The sequence below is a fragment of the Uloborus diversus genome, unplaced genomic scaffold, assembly GCF_026930045.1.
Source record: "Uloborus diversus isolate 005 unplaced genomic scaffold, Udiv.v.3.1 scaffold_906, whole genome shotgun sequence".
NCBI classification, from domain to species: Eukaryota; Metazoa; Arthropoda; class Arachnida; order Araneae; family Uloboridae; genus Uloborus; species Uloborus diversus.
In genome coordinates this window covers 56,623-78,076 of record NW_026559128.1, presented here as the reverse complement: position 1 = coordinate 78,076, position 21,454 = coordinate 56,623, and the positions used below count along the sequence as shown (strand labels likewise).

At 31.6% G+C, this 21,454-nt stretch overlaps 1 long non-coding RNA gene across 1 annotated transcript; it reads right to left on the bottom strand.

Moving 5' to 3' along the window:
- Positions 1-7,552: 7,552 nt before the first annotated feature.
- On the bottom strand, positions 7,553-20,052 carry LOC129234010 (uncharacterized). The gene is made up of 3 exons (XR_008581517.1): positions 19,949-20,052; positions 9,831-9,946; positions 7,553-7,672 (listed from the first exon to the last, which is right to left on the bottom strand). It is a non-coding gene; the product is annotated as an uncharacterized LOC129234010 (long non-coding RNA).
- Positions 20,053-21,454: the final 1,402 nt, after the last annotated feature.

Genomic DNA, 21,454 nt, shown 5'->3' with positions numbered 1-21,454 from the left:
AACCTTCAGCTTCAAAAGTCAGAAATATTTGAGCACACAATGGTTTGTCACAGAAATGAGTAATTGTCAAGACTATTAACTTTACTTTATGCATTGTTCATAAAAAATACTCATTAGAACTGCATAAGTCTTCTGCATTTAGTTAGAACTGCAAAAGGATATCATAAAATGTCCCCCCCCCCGGCCCTATGTTTCGCTGCGACTAGAGGTCTTTCATAATGCGAAACAATCATATTTCATCTACCTTGTTAGTCAAACCACTAAGAAACTAAGGGGATGCCTAAATATTATACTAGGCAATTTGTTCTCCCTGCAAAAAGAAACTGTATGAGATGGGTTTTCCTCTTCAGACTTGGCCACAGTTTTAACTTTCGAAATACACAAATATAATGACTATAATGACTTTAACAGCAAAAATCTCCCCCCAGCCTCCCCCTTCAAAAAAAAAAAAAAAAATCAGCCACTTGACACCCATTTCAGAATTTCAAGATTCCTCCGTTCTTTTTTACCCGACTGCGCGTGTACGACGCAAAGGAGTGTAATGTGTTTATGAGTCTATGTATGTATGTATGTTTGTTCCTATGTAGCGTTGTAGAGGTTAAATGCCTAGGTCAGTTTGGATGATTCTTACGTCAATCGATTTGTGCCACTAATTACATGACAGTAATCAAAATTCACCATATCAACAACCAGTCGCAGTATTCTCAGTTGGGATCGTGTCCACACGCTGAATTTTTTTGTTTAATAAGTCTACTAATTCAAATTTCATCGCTAACATGTTGCATTTGTTTTTCTCGTGATTCAGGGGACTGAGTTTCGCGACGTGTACTTCCTTGCCGGGCTTTTTTAGTTTTACGAGAAAGATTTGACTAACGACGTTTCCGAGCTCGTGAGTTATACAGGTTGTTAATATAGCTGTGGTTGGTTCAAGTTCGCGCATTTTTGCTAAAGGTCCAGCATATGTAGCTTTAAGCCGAGTTAGGTTCCTAAGGGACTAATAATCAGTAGTTTAGACCACCGCAATATACTTAGTAATGCTCACGATATAAACTCTCTCAATAAAAGGACAAGATTGCGAAATTTACCGTCTTATAATCGCAATAACTAAGTCAATGAAAATCAACTAAAAAGTGCAAAATAAAAAATAATTATTAAATAAAAACAAAAAAACCAACTGCGTAAAAACCAAAAAAAAAAAAAATATATATATAAAAAATATAAACCAAGTAGTTTAGAATGTTATTAAGCACTAATGAATAAATCCACAATTGAAATAGATTTATAATGGATACACACATAAGACAAATCATAAATTCAAAAGCAGAATAGAAGGATCAACAGACGGGTCCCATTCTTTTTTGACTAATTAAGGAACCCCGTAAAATTTTAATGGACCCCGACTGTTGATCCTTCTATTCTGCTTTTGAATTTATGATTTGTCTTATGTGTGTATCGATTATAAAACTATTTTAATGGTGTAGTGTTATTCAGTAGTAGGGAAACATGGGGTAAAGTGAAATGGTGAAATATTTGCTCAGCTTTTAGCTCCACCTATCTTGGTATTATTTTAACTATGTATTATCATATGTACACTGTAAAAAATCTCGGAAAACTCTCTGAATATACAAAAAAGTTTTCCGTAATACACAGATTCGTACGCCCTCCGCAGGTTTTCTGCTATAATCAAAAACCTTTCCCGTTTAGTAAGAAAGTAAGCGTCGACGCATGCGCAGCTCACACGGCAATTTTTATAGTCCAGCAGCAAATCTAAACTGAAACTTTCGAAAGCACGCAATGAAAACAAGTGCTGACTCATGTATGCGAAGTAACACTCATCAAGGGGATTAGTAGAAGTTTTGTTCCTCGCATGAATTCACTGAAGATAATTTTAATGCCTTATATTTTCTTGCTTATGTATCGTCATGAGATTGAATTTGAAGCTATGTCACTTATTTTTAAGTACGAAGTGCAAATTCTCGACGCATGCTCGCGGAAGGAATACAAACTGAAATTAAAAACCAAATAACTGCCGAGAGGACGCCATGTAAATTCATTGCGTCGCATAACTTGTGTAGGTAATTTACTTTTTTCTTGGATACTTTTCTTCTTTCTACCAAATGGGTAATTTTTGTTGGCAGAATTTTATTCTGTCATAAAAATCACCTTTTTGGTGACCAAAGCCTGCAAAAGACCACCACCGACGAATAGGTAAGTCGCTTTGCAACTCTATTACTTTAAAGAGATTTAGTTCATATAAATCTCGTTAAAAAAAAAAACTATTTTCTTCAGTATCATTTTTTCGTTGTGAACTATTGCAATTTGAAAATATTTTACATTACATAGAACACATATTTAAAGTGCAAGTGTGTCTAGTTTTATTCTGTAAAATTTATGAATTGAAGATTATAAAAAACTTTAAATAAGTGTTATTGTGTACTTTGTTTTTATGTGTCAATCTCAGTTAATATTTGGCTGAACATTTATGTATCAAGCATTATGAATTAAATGTTATAATATGCAAATTGTCAGGTTTGATAGTTCGTCTTTAAGGTTGCATGTTTTCATTCTCTTGTAAACAGTGTAGCTAGATTGTATGAAGTAAAAAAAAAAAACTATCTCTTGTAATTAGGAACATAGTGCTTCAGTATTATCTAAATGACGATATCTCTTTAAATATTTGCATTAGCGAAACGCTTTAAATTAGTTAAATGTGTATTAATTTCTTTAACAAATAGATACATATATGTATTTAAAAGTGTCTTCATTTTTTTCGTTTTACGAGCCTCAATTTTACAAAAAGCAAAAAAAAAAAAAGACTTAATAAAATAATTTTGTATTTTTACACCATATTAAAGTATTTGACTTATAATTTATATGATACTTTGATTTATAATGTATATATTACTTTGATTTATAATGTATATGATACTTTGATTTATAATGTATATGATGTTGCTTTTTCAAGGGGGGGGGGGCGCTTCATAGCATTTTATGGGTGCACCATCACTCTTATGGTGGGGGGGGGGATTCTCGTATATATGAAATGGAATAATCATGTAATAGAGTTCAATGTTTTAATAAATAAAATATATAATGCATTTTGCGCACACTGTAAAAATAAAATCAGTAACCTATTTTGAATAAGTATTTATATTTGTGATGAGCTGGAAAAGGGCAAGAACAGTAGAATCAACCCGAATGGTTCCAACAGGGGGACTTGGTGTTATATTTAAATTCATCAATTTCTCTGTTGGTACTTTTCGGTACACTTTGTTCGTCAGAGAAATTGACTTGAGGTGAACGAATTCCGGAACGCGAGTCCGCTAAGTCCTGTCAAATTTTATCCGTAGATAAAAGCTATCAAGTTTGATACAAGATATGTTTTTAAGTTCTGCATTAAAAATACAATATGTTGATAGTTTTGTCTTGAAAATATTGAGAGAAAAACTGAAGTTTAAGATTGTTTAACAAACAATCCCCACTTTTCAGAAGGTACCCCCACTCCAATTCCCGACGATTTTGTGATTAGGAATGAAACTACTAGATTGTTTCACAATTTTTCAAAAATTTATAACTGTGCATATGTTATGCTGTTAACCATGCTATTTGTCATTAGAAATTCAAAAAAAAAAAAATCCACGAATGATTCTAAAATTGCTTGTATTATTGCTCTTAGATATGAAAGAATTGAAACTGATATGGTATGCAATACTATAATAAAGAATTATATTTTAGAAAAAATCACGGAAAAAGGATTCAGAAATTCTCGGAAACGTTTTTGAAAATTGTTTGGAGAATTCCGAAATACTCGGAAACGTTTTCGAAACTTTCATGAACCACAGCTGCACAGAATACTCAGAAACTTTTCTGAAAATTACGGAAAGAGGATTCCGAAATACTCAGAAACGTTTCTGAAAATTACAGAAAGAGGATTCCGAAATACTCAGACACGTTTCTGGACATTACAGAAAGAGGATTCCGAAATACTCAGAAACGTTTCTGAAAATTACAAAAAGAGGATTCCGAAATACTCAGACACGTTTCTGGACATTACAGAAAGAGGATTCCGAAATACTCAGAAACGTTTTTGAAACTTTCATGAACCACAGCTGCACGATATACTCAGAAACGTTTCCGGATTTTTTTTACAGTGTAGTCTATTTCAGTCAGGAAAAAAGTAACGCCGAAGATTCAAGATTTTGGTATTACAGGCAGTTTAAAAAAATTGATACTCTTATTGTAATATTTTTTTGTAAGTCAAAAATTATTTTTGTAAATATAAAATGATAAAGTTCTTGTTATTAACGTTTGAAATATTAATTGAGTCCTCCTAATATTCAATGCAGCATTAGTTTAGTCAATATTAATTTTATTCGTATTTAAAATAAATTGTACAATTAGTCAAGTACATACGGGGCAAAGTGGATGGGGCAAAGTGAAATAGTTTGTTTCATTTACTCACTCAAACATTAATATAAATCACTTACGTTTTCGCTTATTAATTAATTTATTTACATTCCTTCATTTATTCATTCACTTATATTTATTCATTCATTCACTTTTTTTTTATGCATTCATTCTTTTACTCGCTCATTTATTTTTCTTCTATAATATATTAATTGATTTATTCATTTAATTGTTTGTTTATTGTTTCATTATCTTTTCATTTATTCATTCAACCTTTTATTTACTGATTCTTTTGATCAAAAATATGTTTTGTAATCGAATAAAAAATATTTCATTAGAAAAATATTTTATTTTTCACTTTGCCCTATGGAAAAAAAAGGAAAAAGATTCCACTTGTGTTTGAAGGCTCAAACTTACTACCAAAAATTAAAAATACTGTTTCAACGCAAGTTTTATTATAAAATACAATGCTCTTTACGTACTGTAATTTTCAAAACAAATTTCCGATTTGTTCATTTTGAAAAAGTTTAATTATCTTAACCATTTCACTTTGACCCACACTCCATTACTTAATAACATTCTAAACTACTGGGCTTATATTTTTTTCTTTTTAGTTTTTTTTTCTTTTTTTGGGTTTTACGAAGTCGGGTTTTTTTGTTTTTACTTATTTTTTTTTCCTTTCTGAAATTAGGTGAAAAAACACCCACATGCCCCACTAGTGCTCTTCCATGATAAATTTCATATGTGAAATCTATCTATGCATGTGTTAATTATTATTATTATTATTTTATAGAAATGAAAGAAATATACACTAGTTACTATGTATATATACAGTGGCTTCCAAAAGTCTTCGTATACCTACGACTTTCAACAAAATAAGCCCCAATCCATTGGTTAGAATTAATATTTCGGAATAGTTATTTAATTATAAAATCTATGATCATTTTTAACAAAATTACATGAAAAGTTTTTAAAAAATATTAAAACTTAATTTTCAAAAAATCAAAAACCCAAAAGTGCCGGAAATTTTATCTCACAAAAGTCTTCGTACACATTGTAAAATCTCTATATATTATTGAATAATCTAACTTTTTACTAAGTTATTGATTAGTAGAATATCATACAGTATTCATAACACCTTTTGAACGTCTGGGAATAATTTCATTCTTTTTCTTTCTTTCTTTTTTTTTTGCGTCATTTCTGAGTAAGTGTTCAACCACATTTCGAGTCTTACTGTTTCTAGCTCTAGTTTCGTTTTGAAGCCGTATTTTCGTAATCTAGCCTCCATATATCTCTAAACACGTTACATTAAGTTCAAACCCGCAGATTGAGGAGGTATTTTCTTAACTTTAGGACAATTTTTGAGGCACTAGAGGCAAACGTTGAAAACCGTGTGCTTCTTATCGTTATCTTTATAAAAAAAAACAACGTTGTTTCCAATAACCAAATTTTTGGCTAAGAGTTCAAAATTGGTTTTTAAAATATTTAAAGGAACAGCATGATTCATTATTTCATCAAAAAATTACAAACTACCGAGTCCTGATGCTGATATGCACCCTCACACTAGAACACTTCCACCGTACTGATTAACCTATCCAACTAAGTTCTTAAGATTAAGCTCATATTTTTTTCTTCTACTTACAATTAGACAAAAAATTAACCAAAAATGTTGAATTCATTTTTATCTGTAAGTAAGACGTAATTCTAAAACATTTTGAGCTTATTTATCATTGGTTTTGCGATGAAAAGCGTAAGCTTTCTGTTTTTCGCACGACCAAGAAAATTTCTGCGGGAAGACGCCCCATTTAATCCAGCTAATCAGAGAACTTGGCGGAAAATTTTAGGTGAAAATTAAACGTAAAATTTTTCTTTTAATTATGTAGAAACTTTTACAGCACTCAAATGTGTATTTTTCATAATTTTTTTAACTTTAAATATCCGATCACGTTTTGTCAACTTTGCCGGTTGACCTTGTTTTCGGTCCGATTCCTTTCTTTAAGGCATTTTATCCAGCACTTTACTATACAAACAAATAAATTAACTAATTTAGAGACATTTCAAACCAATTTACCGCTACTGTGGGAAATTTTGAGTGGTGTTTGTTGTTTTTTACGAATGCCAGTGATTTTATATTAATAAGCATAATATTAAGGAATAAAAAAGCAAAAAACTAAAGCCAAATGACTTATAAGGGTCAACATAATGCAAAAATATAAATAAAACGGCATATGATAATTTTAATCATGAATTTATTTGAAAATGTTCGAATGTACGATGACTTATGTGACGTGTTATTTCTCTGTCTCTTCGTTTTATGACCCATTTCAAAAAGAAGATCCGTCAAAATTTTGAAAAAAACCAATGGGTTGTATTTAGAATGACATAGGAATGATGTGAAAAAATATTGGACTTCATATTTGAATTCAGTTTCGGGTTAGTTTGGTTTTACTAAAAAATTTCAAAGTGTACGAACACTTTTGGGGGGCCACTGTAAGTATTGGCCTGCACACATTTGATACAGTGGCAAGCAGCCGAGAGGTGCTCTGAATTTTGAAGGTAACTGTGAACAACAAACTGCAATATCAAGAGTAGTATTGCCGTAGGAAGGGAAAGAGCAGTATCAGCAACTTTTTCTTTTCTTTTTATTTCATTACTTCAGCCTGCTTTATTGAACAACCTTGAGTACTTGATTTACGCAGAAAATAAAATACGCAGAAATCGTAAATTTCAGATTCCTCTATTGTTAGTAAGGAATCCAAAACGCGTTTCTTCAAATATCTCAAAATTTCATTTCTGCAGATATGTTCTTTCGGCAGATTTAGTGGACATTTAAAGTTAGTGCCTTAGATGTCTCAAGGGTCGAAAAGATTCTTATCCGAATAAAGTGCTGCAACTCGATAATTGCTAAAGATCAGCTCCTCTGCAACTTGTGTTTAGAGAAGGAAGATTTAAGATTGAGTGATCTTCTTGTTTTGGATTTTTTGAACTTCTTCTAACTCACGGAGCTGGTATTGTCTATTGGCTAGACCAGTTACGATAAGAAACAACACCAACATCTCTAATTATTGACAGAGTTTTTTAAAAAACCATTCGCTTGAATATTTCACTGATTACATACAAAGAATACATTGGAATAATACTCATACCCTGACGTAACATATATGATGATGGTAAAACCAACAAGCAAAGTAACAACTGTGCAGCCTATGACACGGAAAACAAGCAGAGGAGCTTCGTCGATGAATATCTCATCGCGATCAGACATCTGCAATAAAATTGAAATTGAAAAAGTTATTATTTTACATAAATTACATTCATATACTTCAGGGCATATAAAATAAAAACACAAAACCTGACAGTTTCAGCGAAAACCTAATTCATCCAGGATACTGGATACAGATTAAAGCTTTGAACTATTTGATTTTCTCGGCAGCTGCTCAATTCAATACGCTGGACTATGAACTACCGAATTATCGAAACTTAGTTATACAAATATCTTTCATCGTTATGTCTCAGTAACTTAAATCCATAATTCTGCCTACAACTATCGCAAATGATACTGTTGAATGCTTAGCAATTATGTTTAGATTTCTCCATCTTATTTTGCCTTTTATTTATGGAGGAATAAGCTGGTTTCCGATCAAGTTAAGTAGGAAACAGCGTCTCCAGTGTCCTCTAAAACTACTATATAGGATTAGTTGAAGTACCTAATATTAGTTACGATACTAGATAGCTATTTCTTTTAAATTGAATTTGAAAACCCCCTTCAAATACTCCTAATTTAAGTATTTATACAAGATGAACCGCCATTCGGGATTATTCAGTAGGGTATGTCGACTTTTACATTTTTTAAGAAACTTGTTCGGCCTGCGTTGGTGACAGTTGGGAATTGGTACCAAATGTTTGTAGTTTCCTTTATACCAAAATACAGGGTGTTTCTGAACTCTTGGGCAAAACTTTAAGGGGTGATAGTACACATTAGGACAGACAATATAATACCAAAAATAAGGGTGTTATTTAGGGTGTTATTCTTTTTATTAGTATTTTATTGAAAATAAATTTTGAAGGTGTAGTTTAAAAAATGCCGATAGAGGGCGATTTAGATTTCGAAGAAACGAACAAATATTTTTTTCCCGCTATTTTTGAATCTCATTAAATGTTTTCTAATGCTTAGACTTAAACTTAAATTTTCAGATCAAAATCAGAATCACTGAGAGTGATTAAGTGTCGTGCAAACTGAACTGTGTTCAAAAGTTGAAATACACTCTGTCACGAAAAAAAAAAAACATTCACCCAGAAGGAAACGAACGATCTTCACGAAACTTAAAATGGATGTGGCCTATAACAAGATAAGGAAACGATTACAAATTCAAAACGAAAGATTGTTTTATTAAGAAGTTATGACACAATAAAGGTTACAAAACCGTAAGCAGTATAGCCTCCTCTAGCAGCTACACAACATAAAACACGGCGTGGTAGGGAGTGAAATAGGTTACTTATGAACACTGGGACTAAATCGGATTCATCGTTGAAGATAACGCGCCTCCTGTCCATCACAACCCAGTTAATCAAGTGCAGCAAAAATCCAATCGACGGAAATCTAATCCATCGCAATGGACGCCGTATCGAGATACCAGCGTCTTCCATTCTACTCCGGATTGTTTTGTGTACTGCTAACAAACTGGTAGCTAATATAGAATTGGCACTGTGCTAATTCTATATTAGCTACCATGTTTGTTTGGCTCTCTTGGCTTCCTTAAGAGGTTTTCCACTTCCAGTTCAGTCACTTCCTATGCCAAGCTGATGAGTGCTAATAAGCACGAAACTGCAGTCTCGGCTGGAATGACTGAGCTGGCGGTGTATTTCATGTAATAGATGCTATATTGGAGGATCGCACTAGAGAAAAAAAAATTGTGTATCAAATTTTTTAACGGCCTGCATTGGGAATTGTCTTATAGTAACACCACTTATTTCGGGGGGAAAAAAACTATGTGATGATTCTGTTTCCAAACGGCGTTAAGTCAAATTTTTCAAAAATCGATTTTTTGAAGGAATGGATAGCAGAAGGAAAAGATAGCAAATATATTTAACAAAATATTTATAATTTGTAATTCGTATTGAATGATGAGGATGATATTCGTATTTTTTCTCACTATTGGAGTTAAGTCACAAGAAGGATTAAATCAAGTTTAAACAAACGGAGCTTTTTTTTTTGTTTTTGAGGTCCTGTGGTTTGTTTCGGGTAGGACGCACGGGGCGAAAATTCTCCCTTGAACCTCTGCTAAAATAAAACCAAAACACAATAATAATTTAAAAAATCCTTAAGCTTTGAGGACTAGCAATTTGCACGAATGTTTTTTTTTTCTGCACTACATCGCATTGCCTTTGACATACTTCGGACTTTATGAAACATTTCTTATTACCTCATAAGACAAATCCAAAATGTCAGTGTTTGTGCTCATTCTCGAAAGCTTGATTAATGCTTCAGTCCTAAGATTTCAAGAGATTACTTTCAGGTGAAGATGACATTTTTTGATGCCTGAAAGAGAAAGCATTTTATTTATATTATTTTTCCTTAAAAGTATGAAATATTTCTTTTAGAAATAGTGCAAAAGTAAACTGTTTATTTTTAAAGCACAAAAAAAGTTACATATTAATCTTCAAAATTTTCATTTTGTGTGTAAACATGCAGATTTTTATTATGTTTTTTACTAATAATAAAACTGACAGTTTGTCAATATTTTAAGTCTAGATCTCAAGCACGTGCATAGCGCCTAGACCGTTCGGCCGATTTTCATGAAATATGATACAAATTTAGTTTGTAGCATAGGGGTGTGCACCTTGATACTATTTTTGGAAATTTTGATTTTGTTCTTTATTATTCCAATTTAAAGCCCATTTCTCACATAAATTTGATAATGTGGGTAATAAATATTTCATTCACGTTTTAAAGTTGTAAGTCATTCAAAAGCTTGGAATTTTCTGCATAAGAAGTTTGTTCGAAGTACGAGCATTAGGAGAGCTGAGGAATCGTTTAAAGAAAACCAAAGGTCAAGGCTTACCAAAGGCAAGCCAAACGATTCTAAAATGATTGAACTCGAGAAAAAAATCAAAAATTAAAGAAAAATGGAAATTTTTTTCGAAGCGGAAATTAACTTTTGTATATTACCATGGTTACGTCTTTTACTCGCTTTGATTGTTTCATTACTTTTTTTTTAATTTTTTTGTATTTTGTTATAAACATTTTTAAAAACGTAGTTTTTCTGCGATAAAAATTCTTTTCGTTTATTGAAAAAGGTTTTAATTCAAATATTTTAACTGTTAAGAAAATGTCCACTGCTTTAATTTTCTTAGTTTTTATGGAATGATGTTCAGTAAATTTTTAAAATATTGCTATTGCAACTCTCTTTATATAGTATTTAATTGTGTAAAAATGTGTTATTTTGCATTTTAAGCAAGGAAGGAAAACTTCTTTCATCTTTTAAAATATGTATATCTAAGGCTTCTGCTGGTTTTTGTTAAGCTACGTGCTAAGTTTTCAAACATGCCAAAAGAATGAAAAGATCTTGAAAAAAAAAAAAAAAACTTAACGCATAGTAGACATTAACTGTAAATATACAGGCGAACCAAATGACCTTTTAATGTTTTACTACGGGCAAAGCTGTGCTGGTACTGTATGCTAGTACTGTATAAAACATTCGCTAAAAGCACACAGCTTATCAAAACTTACCCAATAAAAGACAAAAAAAAAAATGTTTTTTAAGTTTAACTCCTTTTTATTACCAGAGATTAAAGATTTTTTTTTTTAAATGACTCTCATGTACAAATAGTTAGCTAATGGGAGAAAAAACCGTATTTAAAGTTTTGCTATTTATGGTTATCTACCACTTCATTCATATTATACATATTTCTGTCAATATGTTACATGAATAAATTGTTTAAGTGTTCCTTACGCGAAATTGACACTCATTTATAGATATTTGCTTCAATTATGCATAAATTGCAATGTATTTCGAATGTAGCGTGCTTATGATGTAGTGCGAGGGTCCATCTAGTTAGTTTTGTAACTTTCATAAGATCGCGTGCGAAAAAGTTACGACGACTAATGAACACTTGAGAAGGTTATGTTTCTAAATATATTCTATGAAAACTGTTTACATTTATGCATTTCATCAAATATGCAATCAAAAAAAAATTATGTAAAGGAAAACACCAATCAATACATGAGAAAATTTTTCTTCCTTATTTATTTATTTATTTATTTATTTATTTATTTTTTTTTTGTATGTGCTTTTTGGGTTTTGATGCATTTCTGAATAATACCAATAGTGACATTCAATGCATTACTTTTTGAATAATTAATGGTATGGACATTATTCAGAAATTAAAAAAAATAATAATATATGTGCTCCTTAAATTCAAAAGTAATACATTCAATGGATTACTTTTTAAATAATTAAAGGTATGAAAATTATTCGGAAATAAAAAAAATAATTAATAGTATTGAATATATATGCCCTTCAAGTTTCGACTGTAAGGCTCAGAAACTTTTTATGAAGGTGTCACAAAATAATTTATACTTTACTCTTCACTATCTGTTAAAATTAGTTGCGCCATTAGTTGGATCTCACCAGGGATGAGACCAGAGAGAGACATTATATTCGGAATGACAGAAGTAATCACTACTAATCGGAAGTGGCGTCGCTCGATGAATAGGTCCGAGTGCAAAAGTGGCCGCCAAGAAATCGTCGAAGCTATCCAACTCATGGACAAAACGCCCATCTACAAGGCTGGTCAATCTTGGAAAAAAAATACACTAAAAGTATTCATTATCAGCAATGGTAGATGTGGCAGGTAAAGTTTCATACCACAAAGTTTTTTTTCTTCTGAAAAACCACATTCCGGTAATCTTGGATAGCAACTGTTAACAATTAATGCTGCATGTGTCTGTTATGGCATAGTGAGACCCCCAAGAAGTGTTCCCTGAGATTCTAACTGCACTAGAGTAATGATTTCTAATCTACAGCTCACGTTCCATAAATGATGTGGCCGTTGAGATGTTCAATGTTACGAATCAAAAATCGCGCTCTGGGGAACCTTCCGAAACAACCAACAAAATGCCCTAGACACTCCTGCAGTAATCCCCACCAAATTGCAGCCAATCAGATTCCTTTTCTACTTCACCACTTCTAAAATCTTTTTTTTTTTCTTTCTTTCTTTTCTTTTTTATCACAATGCTTCAATTTCGGAGCCAAATATTCAGAAACTGGGTTCTGAAAAACAGACTCAAACTCAGTATTAATGAAACAAGTAGCTCAATAATGATAATAATCTTTGTTCGTATTTTCTCCGACATCATTCCCCATTTTCCATATTTCTCATGTTATCTCGAAAAATGTCAGCTAATGCGTTCTGGCTCACGAGGTTCATCTTAATTTGAAGTGCTACCAGCGGGTTAAAAATGGTTGGCCGCTACTGTACTAGAGCGTGGAAGTGGCGTACAGGTTAATTATAACTAACACCTTCTGAATCTACAATCGATTAAAATATTATCTTTCAGTTGCACATGCATTTTGCAACGGTTAGAAATATTATTTTGATTCTACATTCGTTCATAACGTAGGAACTCTGTCACAACATTAGAATGGTAAATACATAAATCTCAAAAAAATACTACATGTATCGCAATGTCTTCATTATGAAAGTTGTGTTTTAAGTATTTGAACAAGTGCCAGACAAATGGAAGATACGTCTTTGGGAACTATGATTTTCCAAGAGCGCTCTGCAAAGAAAAGATGAGGGGAGTGGAATGCAATTTTTTTTCAACAAACCTTAGACAACTGTATTCGTGTCCGGTTTCACGTGACAACCAGAGTGTTCATTTCAACCTTTGCATGCAAACCTTGACCAATTTAAGGTCTTATTCCAAACAAAAAAGTGTCGATAGTATTGATCTACATTTGAGCGTGACGTATGCCAAATTGCATCTGAATTACAATTTTTCAGCTCATATCGACTTCTGGTGCATTTAAGGTTGAATTCCTTTCTTGGAACATTGTACTGAAAGAATTTCTGTATTACTGTTTTGGCATAATGTAGAGAAAAATCTGTTAAACTTAGCTCAGAAATATTAAAGACTTAAAAAACTTCAAAATTTGATTTAAGGTGCTAGGAAATCTAAAAGACCAAAAAATAATTCAAATGAAAAACGTTTCAAGTTACCATTTATTTAAAACGAACTATAAAATATTTTCATCAACTGTCATGTCGATTTTAAGTCCAATACAGATTCAGAATTTTTGCAGCTTGTAAAAATTGAGATTGTGAATTTTAATAGCAATCGAAATACTTGTAAAATTTAAAAAGAAAAACGTGGGACACACGCAACAAATAACTGTTGCATGGTTACGGTCGTGACATTCACACAGATTCAGTAGCGCCTATTTTATTCAAAAATGCTGTTGAAGTTTTGATGAAAATAAGGAACGATAGTTCACGTCCAACATAATTATCACCTGATATTAGTTTCAGATTATTAGTGGAAGTTGTAGAAAAATCTACTAAATGTGTGGTTACGGGTGTGACAAAAAAAAAAAAAAAAAAAGACATGGTTTTTTGAATGTCATGAAACAATACCCCTTTTCTGTACATCTATTGTACTTTTGATCTTACGTATATTTAAAACAATTTCTAAGTGATCCAGATCTTTTTTTTTTATATTCAAAAAAAAAAAAAAAACTAAGCATTTTTGAACAAAATAGAATTTTATGAATTTTTGATTGCCGTTACGAGTGTGGCACGCTCAACATTTTTCAATATATATATTGATGTTAAAACATAAGTTATTATACATATTTTTTAGATATATAAGCCCTTACTATATGAAATTTTCAGCAGGAAGGTTTTCCAATAAGTTCATTTGAAGATTAGATATCCTCTCGAGTTTATACTTGTTATTGTAGACTGTGGAAGCTTCCCAACTTAGTTGAGTTTTTGTTCCACACGAAACTTCTTCAGAAATATTCTACACCAGTCACAGTCTCTTCAAATATTTCAGTTCCAATAAATTCCCATCCTCATCTTTGACTTGGACTCTGAATTTCTATTGTTTATCGATAACATCTTTGTAAAGAGTTTCTATAAAATTGCCTACTTTCAAAATATTATCAGTAACAGACACCTTATGCAAATTTTCGCAAACGACATGAAGATTATCTTGTTCATTGCTATTTTCTATGTTTTAAGTTTTAAGCTTTGTGGCGTCATTTTTTTTTCTTTAACTTGTTTCTTTTTTCTGTATCGAGTACTCTTTCTTTCTTGAACTGTCTCGTGGATTTGATTGATGCTGACAAAAAACTCTGCAACTTTTTGCCACGAAACTATGCTTTTAAAATTCGAAAAATTGTCATTGTTATTCATCGGCGAACGATTTCGTTTCACTGATTTTCTGGTTAAAATTCCTATTCCTGAGCATCAAAGGACATCTGTGCTAAATTTGGCAAAGATGCGACGAAACTGTTAATTTGTATAAGGAAAGTCCCCTATCGGGGGTCCCCCCTCCAATGGGGGGAACAACCCCATATATGAATTTCTGAATATCAAAGAACATCTGTGCAAATTTGGCAGAGATCCTACAAAAAATGGATTTGGACCTAAAACACGTCACAACCGTAACTAACATAGCTCATAAATTTTTCTTAATGAAATTAGTAGTGTATGTTGTTAGACTGATTGAGCTCATTGTACTCATAAAACCAAAATGTCAAACTTCTACAACAAATATATGTATTACTACGTAATAATAAATATCTCTTTTTAGTTACGAGAGTAATAAAAATTTGAGATAATTTAGTTTACCTGTAAATAAAAAAAAATTGCTACGCACAAAAAAGTTGACTACTAGGAAATGACTAAGCTGTCTATAAAACTATAAAACAGTATCTTCCAAATTGGATCTGGTACTGTCAGTTCCTAGGTTGGAAGCTTGATAGTTTTTAACTAAAAAAATGTGTTTGAAAAAGAAAATATTTGCTTGTTGAAACTATTTACTGTAAGAACTTTAATCTTTCACACATTGAATTAGGAAACGATACTTATTTGTGAATAAAATTACAGATAACATGATGATATAAAGTGTGTTTTATATTTTGATGCTGTTGTTCTATTTTCCGTGGCGCATTTAAAAGTTAACTTACGAATTTTGATATAATGAAAATAATATTAACTAAGGTATTACTTTTCAAATTGATTTTCAAATTGATTTTCATCACACACTTTTTACAGTTATGTAGTAAACAAGCAAATCTTACAAATATTTTGATACTCACTGAAAATTCCCAATCACAAAGTTTCTGGACAAACTATAAGATGTTGCGAATTTGTGTAGGGCTTTAATTCTACATGAAGGGAAGAGAAATTATTTAACACTTTTTAGTTCATTTTAAAATCATAGTAAACTAAAATCTTTTTTATTTCAGTTATTATTTTCTGTTTTTTAGTATAGTGTGTCTGAAAATTTTCACTGATTTTTAAATGTTTGATAAGACAGCGACAGAAGCTGTTAAATTGACAATGGCAGATTTCAGTTAATTTGTTTAATTAATAAAATTTACAGAACAAAACTAATGAACAGTAAAAAAAAATTTTTTTATTACTTGTAAAGTAATAAAAATTTGGTTTGCTTTCATTTACTCTGCTATCAGAATATATTTAATGTTTAACTATAACTATATAGCATACATATGCCGGTGTTTAATATAAAAAAGAGAATGAACTGAAAAAAAGAAAATGTATGTATTAAATGGATCTTCACCAATTATCTCCTACGTTTGTGATTCTAATCTTCTTCTAATACGATTTTTCGGTATGATTTGGTTCTTGTCGGTCTTACCATGCAAAACTCGCCAAGAAATATTCACCAAATCAAGTGAAATCAAAGCAAATTTGTTGAATTAAAAAAGATGATGCTTATTTTTTATTCTATAATAAAAATTCATGTTGATGAGAATTATTCATCACAAATGTTACACTGAAATTTCATGTTGGCGACAATTAACCCGTACAATATATTGTATTGAATTAACTATTTCAAATAATTTGTTTTTGAATCTTTTAGAAACAATTATTCTAAGCGAACTGTCACCCATAGTTCCAACAAACATGATCTGGGATAGTTTTTTACAGGTTTTCATCTAGCATAAAAGTTTTCTTAACCTATTCATTCTAACATAGCTGTCACTTAAAAAAAAAAAAGCTATATTTTTTCAAGCGCAGCAAATACATGTCATTTCTGCATAAAAATGTCAGCATTATTTGTTGTAGGTTGTAGCTGCTAATTCCTTCTTGGTCCCAGTCTGATTTTGAGGGGAGGGATATTCCTTAAAGTAAAGTAGAACTACAATTATCCGAATTCCGACTATCCGACTAGAGGATAATCCGGATCCAATTTTTATTTTTCAAAATTGAAGGGAAAAAATAGACGAAAACGAACTACGATTCTCCAAATAATGATTCAGTCTGCACAGTTTTCCATCCCTCCGCAAAGCTAGTGTAGACACAGTGCAAGCATGATTGGGAGGATGAGTAACCGTCTCATAGGGAAGTTCTATTTTGGTAACATTAACATGTAAAAATGACGCATTTCATTTAATTAATGAAAAACTATTTTTCTTTAAAAACAGTTTTTCTCTCCCATTTTTCAGCATACACACATTAATGAATTAAAAAAGACTGTAATCTTAGAAAATCCAACTATCCAAATTTTTTAGAATCCGAATGGAGTCCCAATCGATTCGGATAGTTGGAGTTCTCCCGAGGAGAAAAATCATTTTTTTTCTATACTTGTTTTAAACACTACCTCAAATTGTTTTGATTTCTTGTAATTTATAAGTTTTGTAAACTCATTATTTTCCATGGAAAATGAAAAAATGCCGACTTAGGGGAGCGTGGCCGAAAGCGGGTAGGTCGTCCAAAGCAGCGGGTAAGCCTTTGTATGCCCCCCCCCCCCATGGTGTGTAAGCGGTGATGCATACGTATGCCGTGTTTACCCGAACACCTCCGAGTTTTAATCAGTCGCAGCGAAGAGCAGTGAAGCGGCATGGGCAACCAGGCTTAAAATAAGAAAACGATACATTTCTTTAAAAAAAAATATGAAGTTTTGTAACTTATGATTAGTCGAATACCAGCTTTTTTTTTTTTTTTGATTGTCAATAATATTACGTTATTCTGACACCATCCACCTACAAACTACGATGGTCATTCTGTTTCTTTCTTTTTTAAATTTAAGGTTATAACTATCGAAATAAAAAACGTGTCTTCGGGCAAAACGGGTGGTGCAAAACGGGTATAGGATTTAATCATGTATTTATTTAGAATTTCTCGACACATGTGCTGACTTAGATTTTCTACTTCAGTAGGATAAGTACAACTTTAAAAAGTTATTTTTTTAAGGATGGAAACTAATTAGTGTATTAATTTAATCAGTTATTTATTTATGTTTTATAAATAAATGTGCTAACTTTAAACTGTATAAGTACAACTTTTTTATATATTTTTTTATAATGGCAAGTAGCTAGTCAATTATTTTAATTACTTATAACTTCATATTTGATTGCCAAATGTACCAAATCACAATTAGTAAAACTTACCCGCTTTGGCTCCCCTGGTAGGGCAAGTCGGGATTTTCAAGTGTTTGTAATGTGTGATAATAAATAAATATTGGATTTGAAATAATACAAAAATCACTTATTATTTTGAAGTTCAAAAACCCTGTCAGGAAATAAAACCGAAATTGTTACGATAAAAATCCAAAAACTACAATTTTCGAGCGTTTTTCGAAAACCTACCCGCTTTGGGCCACACTCCCCTATATGCTGCAGTTTATTGTTTTCTTCTTCAAAATGGTTACTCCTGTCGCACCTCAGCTACCTCTATTTTTTTTATTCTACACTTATTTAAAAACTGTAAAATTATATATTATTTGTCAACATTTTGGACTTTGTAAAAGAAAAAGTCGTAAATTTTTAAACATCGTTTTGCAAAAATTGCAAAAAAAAAAAAAATGTCCCACAATATTTGCTGTAACTTCGGATTACTTCATGGTTCCACTCTAAAAGTATGTCGTCGCCTCAGAGCAACAGTAAGATATCTTAGTATTATTTCTGGGATTAGATATCTTACTCCTGCTCTGAAGCGACGATGTATACTGATCATCGTACTGATCATCGTATCGATGTATACTGACCACTGTTTTGCTATTACACGGATTGATATTACAATCTGTTAGTATTACAAAAAAATTTCATACAAAACCGTTTTTCTTGAGAAACACTTTTAGTTAAAAGCAATTATTCTAAACGAAATCAGGTTCATCTATTTTCTTGCATTTAGTATTTCTTTGCATAACATATTTTAAAATTCGAAGCAGAATATAGGGAAATGTGGGGCAAAGTGAAAAGTTGAGATATTTACTGTGATGATACCGTCACCTATCCGGTAAAATTTTAACTGTGTGGTAGCACATGTAGTCTATTTCAGTCAGGATAAAGTTACCTCTAAAGATTAAAACATATGATAATACAAGAAAGTTTCAAAAATTGATACAACTTGTAATATTTTGTTGTAAGAAAAAAAATATTTTTTTTTTGTTATTATAAACGATAAAGTTCTGATTTTTAACATTTTAAACAATAATTAAGATCTATTAATATTTTGTGAAGTATTTATCTATTCAATATTAAGCTTATTTTTATTTTTAAAGTTTTGTACAATTAATCAAGGGCACAGTAAATAAAGCAAGGTGAAATAGTTAGTTTCGTTTATTTATTCATTCACTTACTAAACCACATACGTGCTCATTCATTAATTCATCACATGCCTCTCTCTTATTACCTTAGTTATATACAGTTGGCTCTCTATTTAACGATTTTCTCTATTTAAAGACAGCTTTTCACAGACCCGGATGCTCCACTGTAGTTTTAAAAGCATTCTATTTAAGGACGCATTCCACTTAAAGACGTTTTTTTGTGGTCCCTTGAAAGTCATTAAACAGAGAGTCAACTGTATATTTATTCATTCATTCACTTATTTTCTTACTTATTAACTCTTTTATTTTTTTCATATATTGATTTAGCTATTCCTATATTATTCGCTTAATGTTTTGTTATTTATTCATTTATTCATTCATTTTTTTATTGATTCATTTTATCAAAAATATTTTTAATAGATAAACAGAAAATATTTCATTATAAAAATGTTTTATTTTTCAATTAGCCCCATAAAAAAGTTTACATTTTTCATTTTTATTAGAAGTACAAATTTACTGGAAAAAAAAATTTTTCGATGTTAGTTTTATTACGAAATTCATTTTCCTTTCTTTACGTACAATAATTTTTAAAATAAATTTCCAGTTTGCTCATTTTGAAAAGGTAAGCTATCGTAATTATTTCACTCTGCCCTACATTCCCCCACAAAAAATTTAAAAGAAAGAGTAAATCTTAAAAAAAATCTGAGGCACATCCAAAGTTCGACACACCATTCTTACCTGTTTATTAAGAAAAGTCAATGCAGTCCCATTTGCTCATGCCCATTTTCTCCCGAAAGATTGAAGCTTCATTAATAGCTAACTGTCATTCCCTTGTCTCCGTCCGATTCATTGTAGCCTTCAATTTCCATCCGATATTTTTCACAGTCTGGTCAGCACGAATTATCGTGTCAAAATATGCACTGGGTTACCATGAAAAAAATTCGCTATGTTTCTCGCCAATGCTATGTGAAAACTGGCGCCAATGTGTGTTTAATAAGGAAAAAAAAGTGTTGGTGTATTTGTCTCTATAAATGCTTCGAAAAGAATTCTAGCTCCAGCTCTTTCTTTATGGATTGTATTATTGATTGCAATTTTGAGAAAGATTTTGCAACAACTCCGTTAAAAGCGAACGCCAGTGTAGCTGAGCATCATTTACTGTTGCCACAACAAAGAGAAATGCTTCTGATTGCATTCGTTTTCAATAAAGGGTTGGATTTTCAAAAGAAACATAGATAAAGTCAGAAGGTGTGACGCAAATTTATTTTATGTATTAGCTGACACTGAAATTTTCACATTTTCTAATTTATTATGATATTAGCACTTTTCCATGTTTTTTCTCTCATAAATTTAGTTATTTTCATATTTTACTTTACACGGGCAAATTTTTTTTTCTAAAATGCCAGTTTATTGCACGATATTTTATCATTTTTCTTTTGTAGAAATTTCAACGTATGTGTTCACAGCAGATGTTTTGCCAATGTGTATTTATTAGATCGATTAGATCTCATAATCTTAAAATTATATTGCTTCGGAAACATCTTAATTCTATCAAAGTGTATATAAGTAAATGGTTTGCTTCCACAACATTATTATGAAACAAAAACGAATTCAGCAACATGTTGAACCCTTGTTACGATTCAGTAACTTACCGCCCTATAGCCAGGGATAAGGCAGAAATACATGAAATACACCGACTACTCAGTCATTCCAGCCGAGGACAGCAGTTTCGTGCTTATTAGCACTCATCAGCCCGGCATAGGAAGTGACTGAGCTGGAGGTGGAAAACCTCTTAAGAAAGCCAAGAGTACCAAACAACCTAGTAGCTAATATAGAATTAGCATTGACCAGACGAGTGACCGAAGCAATGGTTCGGTTCAACTCGAAGATTGAAGGCAAGGCATGATACATTTAGTATATACAGTTCATATCATGGTATATTCAGTAAAACTGAATCTACTACCATGCCTTGCCTTCAATCTTCAAGTTGAACCGAACCATTGCTTCGATCACTCGTCTGGTCAATGCTAATTCTATATTAGCTACCATTTTGCTTGGCACTCTTGGCTTCCTCAAGAGATTTTCCACCTCCAGCTCAGTCACTTCCTACGCCGGGCTGATGAGTGCTAATAAGCACGAAACTGCAGTCCTCGGCTGGAATGACTGAGCTGGCGGTCTAGTTACGATATTTAGATACTCTTTTTGTTGAAATTTCAATTTGCAGGTCATTCTAGAAAGCAAACGTTC